The sequence below is a fragment of the Marmota marmota genome, unplaced genomic scaffold (assembly GCF_001458135.2).
Source record: "Marmota marmota marmota unplaced genomic scaffold, marMar, whole genome shotgun sequence".
NCBI classification, from domain to species: Eukaryota; Metazoa; Chordata; class Mammalia; order Rodentia; family Sciuridae; genus Marmota; species Marmota marmota.
Genome location: NW_026000153.1, coordinates 10,960,735 through 10,974,148, shown reverse-complemented (window position 1 = coordinate 10,974,148; position 13,414 = coordinate 10,960,735).

Here is a 13,414-nt window from a genome sequence, read left to right as displayed (position 1 = left end):
GGGGAGAAATGAAGGTCAGTAGAGGGGGTAGAGAGAGAAGAGGGGAGGGGAGGGGAGGGGAGGGGGGATAGTAGAGGATAGGAAAGGTAGCAGAACACGACAGTCACTAGTATGGCAATATGTAAATCAATGGATGTGTAATTGATGTGATTCTGCAATCTGTATATGGGCTAAAAATGGGAGTTCATAACCCACTTGAAGCAAAGTGTGAAAGATGATATATCAAGAACTATGTAATGTTTTGAACAACCAACAATAAAAAAAAAAGAAATGAACTCCATGCAATGAACTTTCCTCTTAGAACTGCCTTCATAGTGTCCCAGAGATTTCAATATGTTGTATCAGTGTTCTCATTTACCTCTAAGAATTTTTTAAACTTCTCTGATGTCTTTTGCAACTCATTTTTCTTTCAATAGCATATTATTTAGTCTTCAGTGTTAGAGTAGCTTTTATTTTTTATTTTATCATTGATTTCTAATTTTATTCCATTATGATCTGATAGAATGCTGGGTAGTATCTTTACATTTTGTATTTGCTAAGAGTTGCTTTTTAGCATAATATATGGTTTATTTTAGTGAAGGATCCATGTGCTGCAGAGAAGAAAGTGTATTTACTCATTGATGGATAATATACTCTATATATGTCAGTTAAGTCTAAGTTATTGATTGTATTATTGAGTTCTATAGTTTCTTTGTTTAGCTGTTATTTGGAAGATTTATCCAGTGATGAAAGAAGTGTGGTAAAGTTACCCAGAATTATTGTGTTGTAGTACATTTGGCTCTTGAACTCGAGAAGAGTTTTTCTGATAAATGTAGATGCTCCATTGTTTGGGGCATATATATTTATAGTTTTTATGTCTTGTTGATATATGGTTCCCTTAAGGAGTATGAAATATCCTTTTTTATCTCTTTAGATTAACTTTGGCTTGAAGTCTACTTTATTTGATATGAGGATGGAAACCCCTACTTGTTTCTGCAAACCATATGAGTGGTATGTTTTTTTCCCAACCTTTCACTTTCAGGCTGTGGATGTCTTTTCCTATGAGATAAGTCTCTTGAAGGCAGCATATTGTTGGGTCTTTTTAAAAAAATCCTATCTTCTAGTCTATGTCTTTTGATTGGCGAGTTTAGGCTATTAACATCCAGGGTTATTATTGAGACATGATTTGTTTTCCCAGTCATTTTGTAATATTTTTAGTATTTAACTTGACTTGGTTTCTCCTTTGATTGGCCTTTCCTTTAGTGTAGTTCTTCCCTTTGCAGATTTTTATTTTCTCCTCATGTAACATTTTTCCAAGTATGTTATGTAGTTCAGACTTTTTGCTATTCTTTCAGCTTTTTTAAAATCAGGGAATGTTTTTATTTCATCATCAAATCTGAAATTTAATTTTGTTGGGTATAAGATTTTTTGGTTGGCATCATTTGTTTTCAGAGCCTGATAATGTTGTTCCAGGATCACCAGTTATGGGTTGAAAAAAAATCTGCTGAAATTTGAACTGGTCTTCCCCTATATATAATCTGATTTCTCTCTCTCTCTTGTAGCCTTTAAAATTCTATCCTTATTCTGTATGCTAGGCATTTATTATAATGTGTCTTGGTATAGATCTGTTGTAATTTTGTACATTTGATGTCCTGTAAGTCTCTTGTATTTGATTTTACAATTCAAATTGGGAAACTTTCATTGAAAAGATTGTGTATTCCTTTGGTTTGAATCTCTGGGCCTTCCTCTATGCTAATAAATCTTAGGTTTGTTGTTTTTTTTGATGTTACTCCATAATTCTTATATGTTCTATTTATCTATCCTCACTGTGTGGTCAACTTCATTTTCAAGATTGTATATTTTATCTTCATTGTGTGAGGTTCTGTCTTCCAAGTGATCTAGTTTGTTGGTGATGCTTTCTATTGAGGTTTTTGTTTATTTTTTTCTTTCATTTCAAGGATTTCTGTATTTTTTTTTCCAAGTCTCCCTCTTTCTTGAAGTAATCTCTTGCTACCTGTTTTGTTCTCTTATCTCTTCGTTGGAGTGATTGATTTTTCCCTGTATTTGTTCATGTAGGTCATTCTTTAATTTACAGATCATTTTAATTATGTACATTCTGAACTCCTTCTTTGAAATTTCATCTACTGCACTATCTATGTATTCTATTGTTGTGGTATCTTGGTTTGTTCGGGGCATTTTCCTCCCTTGTTTTTTCATGATGTCTATTTGTCTTCTTCTCTTGTAGTGTAGATCTGAATTATTGCAGCTTCTACCATATTATCTTTAGTGTCCCTATAGGTTACCAATACCTCAGCTTTAAAGGGGACATCAATATTACAATATGCAATGTAATCAATATGGAAACATACATCAATTAGCTTTTATTTTGACAGTTACAGATTTGTTGCTGTAAACAGAAATGATGAGTTCAGTTATCTTCTATCATATAGTCAATAGATTTGCATAATGGCTTACAATTTCTAATGGTAGGGGGAAGGTAGGAGGAAGGCTGGGATGTTTATAAGGAAGCCTGTGAGAATATAAAGTATTAAATTATATGACTAGTGAAAGGGTAATCAAAAGAAGTTGACTGTTAGCAGGAGAAATAAGAGACAACCACATACAAGGCTTCCTGTTACCTCTGCAACAGGATGACTGTTATTACCCCTGGTAAAGATACCTCTGGAGCAACTAGGCCCATAGGGAACTTGGTGACATTATGCCAGGTTCTGATTGTTGTCCTTAGATAGAAGTGGCGATGTCTCACTTTGTTGGCCATGTCCCACTTTGCTGGTAGCAACAGCGTCAAGCCTATAGGTACCTTGATGTTGGGCTAGAGAGCCATACTTTGGTGAATAGGGAGATGAAGCATGGGTGCAATGTGCCTTTGAGGCAGGCTTCTATCGGGGTGACGGGCACAGTGTGCTGGTGTGGGCCTCTGTCCAGGCCGAGATACCTTTTCTTACAGTGGGGGCTAGAAGTCCAAACTCAAAGTGCTAGCAGGGCTCGTGCCTCCTGAGACCTCTGTCCTTGGCTTCCAGGTGCCCTCTTCTCCAAAGTCCTGATCCCTTAACCCTCACCCTTCAATGATGGAACAGAACCTTAAACCCTGCAGTAAGCTCTTACTAATACCCTTTACTAATACCCCACATTTCATGTTGCAACAAGTCAATAAGACCAAATTACAGATTCAGTTGGAAGACCCTGATCTCTACATAGCAGCACATGGATCCTTCTGAATTGTTATATCATGTCACTGTTCTGCTTATCAGACCTCCATGGCTTTCTATCTTACTTGAAGCAAAGACCAAAGTCCTTATCATGGTCCACAAGGATGTATATAATAGATAGATACCTTTCTCCTTTGTTCTTGCCTCTCTAGATGCATGGGCTTCCTTGTTGTTTCTTCAACACGAAGAACATCTTTGGTCCTCTGAATTTTCTGGGTTTTTCTTTTGGGGAACCAGGGATTGAACTCAGGGAATTTAGCTACTGAGCCCAGCTCAGTTTTATATTTTCTTTAGAGACAGGGTATCACTGAGTTGCTTAGTGCCTTGCCTTTGCTGAGGCTGGCTTTGAACTCCTGATCCTCCTGTATCAGGAGTTCAGACATGTGCCACCATGCCTGGTGAATTTTCTGTATTCTAAATGTGGATTAATCTTCCCCCAGATATTCACAGGGCTTACTTTCTCATTTCCTCCAGGTCTTTGCTCAAATAATTACCTCATTGGGGAGGCTGTTCCCACCATTGTATATAAAATAGCACCCCTCACAATTACTCTGAGTCCCCTTGCCACACTGTTTTCTTCTTTGTTACATATATCTGTACATGACATGCTAACTCTCAAATTCTTTACAGTCTGTCTTCCTCTACTAAAAGGTCAGCTCTAAGAATGATTCCCACCCACCTCATTGCTGTCTTTCTAGTACTAAAACCATAAACCACACAAACTAAATATATATATATATGATGAATAAATAATTGAATGAATGGAGATGGACACCAAACCAAGCAAGACCAATAAATGCTTACATGAGTTGCCTTCCATGTGCACGGGGAGAAGGAAGGCCCTTTTCTTTTTCAATCAGAAGCCAAGGCTGTAGATTTGGGTTTGCCTGTTGTCATCTTGCCTGCCTGGTAGAGATACTCCAGCTGAGAGTGAAGCCAACATACTGAGGGAAGGAGGTGAAAGGAGAGGATGAGAGAGGCCTGATACCATGAGTGGAACCCCTGGTTCCTAATAGGCTTGTGGAAACCAAGGAATTTGAGTTGATGAAATCTATTGATTTTGCTCATTTATTAGCAAATGCATCTTTTTGAGTCAATGAACTCTATTATTGCTAAAGTGAAGTTGAGTTAGGTCTTTGCAGCTTGGACCAGGAGGAGACATCTCTAATAGAGATACCCTCCTACAGTCTATGGGTTTGACCATATTATTCCAAATCACAGCACAGAGCAGAAGCTCCTCTGTCTTTTTAGGTTCCAAATTCCTCCATCTCACAGTCTGAAATGGTATTCTTGCATTATCCAGCATACTACAGTATTGATGCAAATGTACTGATACCTTACTTCACAGAGGTACCTTGTTTTATGGGGAAAATTCCAGCTTCACTTTCAGATTTACCTTGTGTAGGTTGGATGTTTTTTCCTACCTGTTTAGGTTGCTCCATTTCTATGAATGTATATTAGTGTTTGTTATCAGTTGCAAGACTGGCTCTACATTCAGTAGAAGAATCATATCAGTACTCTGCACCCTTCCTTGCCTGAGAGAACAGATTTAGATGACTTGATATGAGGATCTTAGAAAATGTCTAGTTGAGGGAAATGTCCATGGGAGGCCTTAGAATGGATGTGAAGTTTGTCCACTTCCCCACGCATCACATCACCCTATTCACTCATAGATGCTGCATCTCAGAATGGCCTTAATGTTTTGCCTGAGATTTCCATCAAACAAAGGTCACTGCAAGACACAATCATTATTCCTCTACTATAAAAATATTATTGAGGTCATCTATTGCATGTCCTCATGTCTCCTAAGTAAAGGATTAGAACTGACATTTAAAATTAATGCAAGAAAATATGTGGCTTTTCTCTAAGGAAATGGTATGCTTTGTCCTTGCAAATAATGAGAATTATATAACTGATCCAGCTCCTCTTTTGCAATGGCTCCTGGGTAGTTTGGAGTCAGTTCTCCTTTCCTTTTTCTCCTCCTTCCCTTCTTCTTTCTTTCTCTCTCTTTCTTGTTTTTCCTCATCCCCCTTCCCCTCTTCCTTTGCTCCTCCCTCCCTTCCTTCTTTCTTGCTTCCTTTATTTTTGAGGGCCTATTTTGAAGGTTAGCTCTTAGATAGCCTGTTGGCTCTTGGGGAAAGGTCTGTACTTTTTATTAATTTTTTTCTTTGGCCTTAATCTTCTTTTAATCCTATTTTCCCTAGATCCTGAGTTTTTTTAAAAAATAATTATTCCATTGAATGTATTCTTGCAATTATGACCTGATTGTGTGTGTGTGTGTGTGTGTGTGTGTGTGTGTGTATGCTCACTTGTTCATGCATGTGTGGGAGGTATATATGTATAACAAAATCCTATAGAAAGTCTAGAGACTTATTCATCCTTAATCATTAAGAACCAGTTAATTGCTCTGGGACAAATTAAGTAATTGGATGGAGACCCTGAGCATTGACAGATTTTGATTTCATTTTCTTCACAGATGACATGTGAGCATCACCAATACCCCTAATCTCTGTAGTGAAAAATAGCTCTAAGTCAGGAGACTGTGTTTGTTTTAGAGAGTTTTGCTCACTTATTAGCAAAATTCATCTTTTTTACCATCTGTATTAGTTTTTTTCAGGTTGCTATAACAAATTATCAGTGGCTCAGTGTTAGTGGCTTAAACAGCAGCAGAACTGTATTCTATCCTAGAGGCCAGAAATCTGAAATTAGTATTCCTGGTTGGAAATCAAGGTGTCAGCAAGACTGAGCTCCCTCCAGAAATTTTGGGAATATTTGTTCCTTGTTCTTCCACCTTCTGGTGACAGCTGGCATTTCTTGATTTAGGGCTACTCCATCCAGTCTCTGTATGGTCACACGACCTTTTCTGTGAGTGATCTGCTGTGTTCTCCTGTAAGGGCCCTAGGGATTGCATTTAGAGCCCACCTTCCTAGTGCAGGATAATCTCCCCATATCAAGATCCTTAATATAGTCACATCTAAAAAGATCCTTTTTCCTTATGCTATTTATAAGTTCTAGTGGTTAGACCCTCATAGCTTTGGCCATTTTTCAAGCCACTGCACCATCTTTATGCCAGCCTTGGACAAGGAATGGAGACAAGTGGCATTTCAGCCTCAGCATAATAACTGCCACAAATGTAAAGTTAGTCACAGAGACAGGGGCCAATGATTAGCAGCCTTACTGTGCCCGAAGAACAGAACTTTCCTAGACAAAGAAGACAGAAAATATGTCTATGTACTTACAGTCAGGTCCTCTCATTAAGCATGCCATGAAACCCCCAGGGCCCCAGCTCCTGCCAGGGAACATGAAACAGAAGACATATTTTGAGAAGTCCTTTTTAATATTTTTTCCTCTTTTAGTCATTATTCTGAGTGAGGGCAACACGGGAGGAAAAAAAATTTTCAGAAGCAACTGAAGACTTGATTCCACGAACAAATGTTACCCTGTAAATTTAGTACCCATGGATTCCACGAATTCTCAAGAGCTCTTTTCCTGCTCCTCTTTCTCTTTTTTCTCTCTTTCCTTCCTTCCTTCCTTCCTTCCTTCCTTCCTGACCATGCTGAGAGATAAAATGTTAATAAGTATTTTTTTTATTGAAATATGTGAATTTGAAGTTCCAATATCAAAATTCATTGCCTGGGTTTCCCTGTATGACTCTGGGCAAGTTACTCCATCTTTCTAGAACTCAGTGTCATATGTGGTAAAGACTTAGAGTGTGGTGGAAAAACCCAAGCTTGAGAGCCAGGCAGATTTGAGTTAGAAGCTTTGACTTGATCCTAACAGTGGGATACTCTTGAGCAAGCTGGTTTTCTCTCTGAGTCCTAAGCTCCTCATCTGCAAGTGTGAATAACAATTATTATGAGGATTCTTAGAGATAAAACATCTTGAATAGAGCCTACACATAGATAGACTGACATTCTTCAGTGTTCTATCTATATATAAATCTATAAAGGACACTTATAAAGAGATAGCTATTAAAATATTTTAATATCTATCTATCTATATCTATATATAAAGATATAATAACATGTACCTATTTCTGTGTTTATCTATGATCTATCTTAAATGTATACCTCGAACCAGACACTGAGATCAGGAGTAGAGACTTTTCTGCTCACCTATAACTCTCATTCTAAGGTGCTATAAAAAAATAAAACCTTTTCATTTTAGAACAGTTTTGATTTATGGAAAAGTTGTGAAGATAGTATGGAGCATTTCCATATGCCCTGTATCCAGTTTCTCTTGCCAGGAACATCCTGCTGCAGTATGGTATATTTGTTAATGAACCAATATTGATGCACTATTGTTGACCAAAGTTTTTGCTTTATTTATACTTCCTTACATATTACTCACATACAACATTCCTTTTCTGTTCCAGGGTTTCACCAGGCTGTCACCTTGTATTAGTTGTTCTAATGGGTTGAATTATGTCCCTCTGCCCCCTGCAAAGTGTGCTGAAATCCTAATCCTAAAACCTCAGAATGTGATCTTATTTGGGAACAGGATAGTTGTGAATGTAATTAGATAAAATAATGTCATACTGGAGTAGGGAGGACATTGGATCTAAATATTACTAGTGTCTTTATGAGAAGAGGGGAATCTAGACACAGACACACAGATAGGAGAGCACCATGGAAGATGTAAAACTGATGACATATGGAGAGGTGGCTGTGTAGAAAAGGAAGGAAGAGACCTGGGTAAGGATGCCCCAAGCTGAGGACTGTCTGGGGCTCCCAGAGTTGGAAGAGGCAAGGATCTTCCCCTAGAGACTTCTAAGGGAGCTTGGTCCTGCCAAACCCTTCATTTCAGAATCCTGCAACTGTGGGGCCATACATTTCTTTTGTTGTATGGCATTTTGTGATGGTGGCCCCAGGACATCAACGCAGTCACTGTGTTTCCTTAGGATCCTCTTGGCTATGGCAGTTTCTCAAACTTTCCTTCTTTTGATGACCTTGACTGTGGTTTCCTTTAGGGATGTGAGTGGCATAGTGACTTAACAGGGGAACATAGAGTTATCTGGGTGGTGGTTGCAAAGGAGTGCTCCCTTTGTTGTAATTCATCAAATTATGTACTAAGGACTTGAGCATAATTTTGTATGTAATAGTTGAATTAAAATTTTACTTAAAATGGCATTTTTGATCTAGGCAGAAGACGGTGTCAGTTTTGCTTCCATGAGATTATAGATGAATCTTGATTCTAAACATACAACCTATTCTTCTATATCTGTTCAAATGTATTTGCCTTCAGAAATATATTTTCTGAACCCTCAACTCAAACTGGTTTTTGAAGAAGGACTTGATTATCTGTCTCAGGTGATGGAAACTTCTGGGGAAGGTGAACCTTGGGACAGCTGATTTGGTGGTGTGGTGATGACCTGGAGGACCCAGATCTCACTGTTAGCCCAGCATGGTCTCCCCTTCACTGTCTGTGTCCTCAGGCTGGGACCATTGGCAGAGCAGCTCCAGTGTCAGCAGAGCCAGACCCTTCACAACACTCTCCAGAGTGTCTCTTCCTGGATGCTAAGGCCTTGATGTAGTTCAAATGTGTCCTCCAAAATTTCGTGTCCTGGAAACTTGGCCTGGAGTGTTGGTGCTGAGAGAGTGAAACCTTTAAGAGGTGGGGCCTAGGGGAAGGTGATTGGGTTATGGGAACTCAACCCTCATGAATGGATTAATGCTCTCTGTCAGGGAAGTGAAAAAGCAAATGCCTTCTCTTCCCTTTCAGTCCTGACTCTTTAGAGTGGGTATACATTGCTACTCCATCTGGAGGAGGCTTGGTGGTGGTAGAGCCTATGGAAGCCATACCACAGCTTATGATGCATTCAGCACAAAGGCTGTCTTCATTCAGTCCTTAATATGGCCTCTCTTCATGGTTCCGTGTTTGTTCCATGACCTCCATTTTCTGTAGAAAAGATTGGGTCTTACCTTGTCCTTTATGGCTGATTGTGTCTAAAGTTGGCTGTTTTCAGTTGAGAGAAGGGGCCTATTTCCATAGTGGACACACACAGAAGAGCTAGTGAGACCCAATAGGAGGTAGAACATTGTTCAGGTCTTAACCTCTGCTAAGTGCTGTTACATTATTTACACTTTCTTGAGGTATCTATGAGGTCAGCCAGATTCCCATTTGGGATCAGACCAAAGATGTTTAGTCTAAGGAGTCATCTCTGAATCACTCAGCCTGTCCCCTGACCTGACTCCTGGGTGTTGCCAATGTCCTGTATTTCTAGAACTCATGACACCCTTCCATATTGCTTCCTCTGTGCTCTGGGCTCCATGGTGTTCTTTCATCTCCCTGTTGGATAGACACTGCTGAATCCTTCACCCAGAAGCCTTGCTTTGAGCCAACTCTCAGGTCATAGAATAATGGTAGTCTGCCTGAGGCACAGCAAATGCCCTCTGATATAGCCACTGGTGAAGAGTCCATTCCTGTAAAGCACTTAATCCTCATAATAAGAAATTGGTTGAATAGGTACTGTTACTATTCCTAATAAATATCAGGAGACTGAGCCTAGCGTGGATGAGTAGCCTGTTTGAATGTTCTGTGTCAGGCTCAGATCTGCATCCTGTTCTTTCAGACTACAAAGCCCACTTCTTTACCAATCTTCCCCATCCTGTCTCCTATTCCAGGGTGGTGGAAAATATGCTTCAGGCAGAACAGGTAAGATTCACATCACAGGGATTTTACCAACTGTTCCCAACAACTATAACTATTGGCTGCTCTCTACCAACATCAACTGATATTGGTGGAATCTGGTTGGTGTGACCATCAAGGCCACTGACCTAGATGATGAGAAAGTTGGCAGTCAAGGGTCAACAAGAACTCTTTATGAAGGAGAGCTTCAGCTCTATGGTGTCCTCTGAGGATTATTGTGGGCAAGGAGACATCTTTGGTGACCAGCCCGGGATCTCATAGTTAGTTAAATAGGACCTATCCTGGAACTCCTGCCACAGGATTTTAGAGGTAGTCTCACAGTGTCATAGAAGTGCTCCCTCAAGATATTTGGTGCAGCTCTAGTTACATTTTTTTTTGTGGTAATTAATTCATTAATGTATTTTCCCCCACTCGTCTTTAAGTTCCCTAAGAGGAGGGGACCATGTCTTCTACTTTGCTCATCTGTGTACCTCTAGCACCCAGGACAGTGTCTGGATCATACAGGGGTTGACACAATTGGCCACATCAATGAATATAGTGGAAAGAATGCCAACATGGGATCAAAATCTAGCCAAGGGACATGTCAACTTCCAGCCTGGATCAGAGTACTTCATGTGTCTGGGACTCCAAATACTCATCTTTGAACTGAAGTTGGTACTACATGCTCTATGGAAGAGTATAACACATATTAGTTCTTTATTTTGTCCTTTTGTTTTTCACGCTCCTGACTCCAAATACACTTCCAATCTATTTCTATATGAATAAGATGGGGATCCAAGGCCTTAGAGCATGAAAATTCAATGAAGTAAAATTTAAAAACTTATTTAAACCTTTTACCTCATAATCATTTGTTTTGGTTAGTTTTTTGTTTGTTTGTTTGTTTTTCTGTGACTAAAAGACTTGACAAGAACACTTAGAGGAGGAAAAGTTTATTTGGGGGCTCATGGTTTCAGAGGTTTCAGTCTATAGACAGACAACTCCATTCTTTGGGCCCAAGGTAAGGCAGACCACCATGGTAGAAGAGTGTGGTGGAGGAAAGAAGCTCAAGAAGTGGCTTCAGAAAGCAGGGAGGGACTAAGTTCAGCTCACAAAATATATTCCCCCAAAGCATGCCCCCAATGACCCGCCTCCTCCAGTCACATTCTACCTGCCCACAGTTACCACCAAGTTAAGTCTTATCAGGGGATTGGTGCACTTATTATGTTAAATCTCTTATAACCCAATCATTTTGCCTCTAAACATTCTTGCTTGTCTCACATGTGAACTTTTAGGGGACAATCTAAACCATAACACCATTTGAACTCTGTAGTTTGAGGATCCCAGAAACATTTCTGACAGTTGAAAGTGCCTCAGGGACCCTAGGACCAGGTCTTTTGGGTGGGAGTGAGAGACAGTCTGTGTGATGATAACATTAGTACCCCCCACCCCTTTTCTGAGAGAACACTCAGAGAGGCTGATTGGGCAGTGTCCTTGGGCCCTGGGAACCCTTATAAGACCAGGGGTTGGACAGGTAAGTGTTCATGAATTTCATGCTTACACAGAAAATAATATCTCTATCTTTTAGATACAGGTGCAAAATGTATTATTTAATGCTCTGGAGACTTCACTAAAATCAAATATGTACGAACTTCCCTTCTGCCAGTAAAGGATAGAGAAGAAAAAGATTTTATTAAATGTCTACTTTGCACTCTGTTCCCAGGATGCAACTGTGGGAGACCAACCTTGCAGGTGACTGTTAACTCCCCTGCTGGGCAATGTGGCATCAGGCAGCAGCCATGCTGCTAGTGTGCCCCGCTCTTCTAGGGTTCAAGTGACTTTGTCTTCGTGCATGGGTGTGCCTTCCTACATCCCCATGGGTGGAGCTATGCTCACCTGTTCCTTTGTAATATTACCCCTTGCCCTGTTTGGGATAGAATGTTCCATGGAAACACCCCTTGTGTGTCCCCTTCTCTTACTGTGCCCTTGGGTGTGGCCTTCCTAGATGTCAGTCAACCTGCTGACAGCAGACATCATGAAGCTAGACTCAGCCCCTGAAAACCTGACCCCTTGCCTCATTTGAATAGCTTTTCCTCAATAAAAGGGGTCAGCGCTTGCTCTCTTTCTCTTTCTGCGGACCCTTAAGGTCAGAGGAGCTGTCACAGCACCCCCAAAGGAAAAGGTATTTCTGTTATTTCATGCAGCCCAGTTAGCCCAGTTCCCCTGGAGTGACCCCTGAGTGTTTTAGTCACAAGCAACCTGGCATAAAACAGCCTCCCGAAGAAGATATTATACAGAAACAGAGGCAGAGAACCATGAGGTCCTTAGCCCAGCTTATAAGTGGGGAAGGGAGGACTAGGGCACAGTTCTGTTGCATGCAGGCCTCCTTGCCTGTCATCTGTGGTCCAGAGACAAGAGAAGACTGGGGTCATGCCTTGTCTTCTGGGTGGTGAGGGTGGGGAGCAGGGGCATATGCAAGGTGGGGTTTCCGAAATGTTCTCAGCTTCACAGAGATTTCCATGTGCTGTGCATGATCTGCTTCAGGACAACCGAACAGAACCCAGGATGGTACAAACAGACTTTCTCCTCCAAGACTATCTGAAGGAGCCTGTGGTGACAATCACCTGCAATTTAACACTACTAAACATGGGATCTGTAATGTCCCCCCAAAGCCCATGTTTTAAAGTCTTTGTCCCCAACTTGGTGCTATTGGAAGGTGGAGGAAACTTTAAGAGGTAAGGCCTAATGTGAGGAGGTCTGGTCACTGCGGGCATGCCTTTGGAGGTGACTATGGGATCCCATCTCCTTCCTTGTCTTCATTTTCCCACCCTGACCATGAGGCGAGTGATTCTGCTCCTCCATATGCTTCTGCCATAAAGTGCTGCCTCTCTACAGGCATAAAACATGGAACCAACAGATCGTGGCTGAAACCTCCAAAACTAAGGGATTTTTTCTTTGCAAATTATTTACCTCAGGTATTTGTTACAGTAATGGAAAGCTGACTAAAACACACTGCCACAGTCTGGCTGGGCACAATTCAGGAGCCACTTGTCAAAAGAAACGAACTTTATTTTTAGAACCATACACGCCAAACAAAACAGCTCCTCAGGAAAACCTTCAGAGCCCAACTGCCACCACCGGCTTCCCACAAGCCTCTCCACCTCCCTCACTCCTCCTGCTCTTGAGGCTGATTGGCTGGGTTGCGTGGGCGGAGCCAAAAAAGTCCCCCAATGAGCAGCTCCATGGTCTGAAAGGGCAGGGAAACAGCCCAATGAGCATCACCACAGAGGAGCCAATCAGTTGGCAGCTAGAAGTTGCTGGGGCCGCTGTGAGCCAATCATCAGCTGGCAGCTGGAAGTTTGCTGGGGCCCCTTCGGCTGTGGCTCTCAACATCTCCCCCTCTCTGTTTAAACAACAAGCATGTGGCTTAGGGACTGTGCCTGCCTTAGGTTGTCCAATAGTACATATGGTGCTTACCCGTTATCGGATGAGCTGACCTCAAGGGCATCAGCCTCCTGTCTTAGGTTGGTACCATTGCAATTGGATCTTACCTGTCACTGACTACCGGTCCAGTATACAGC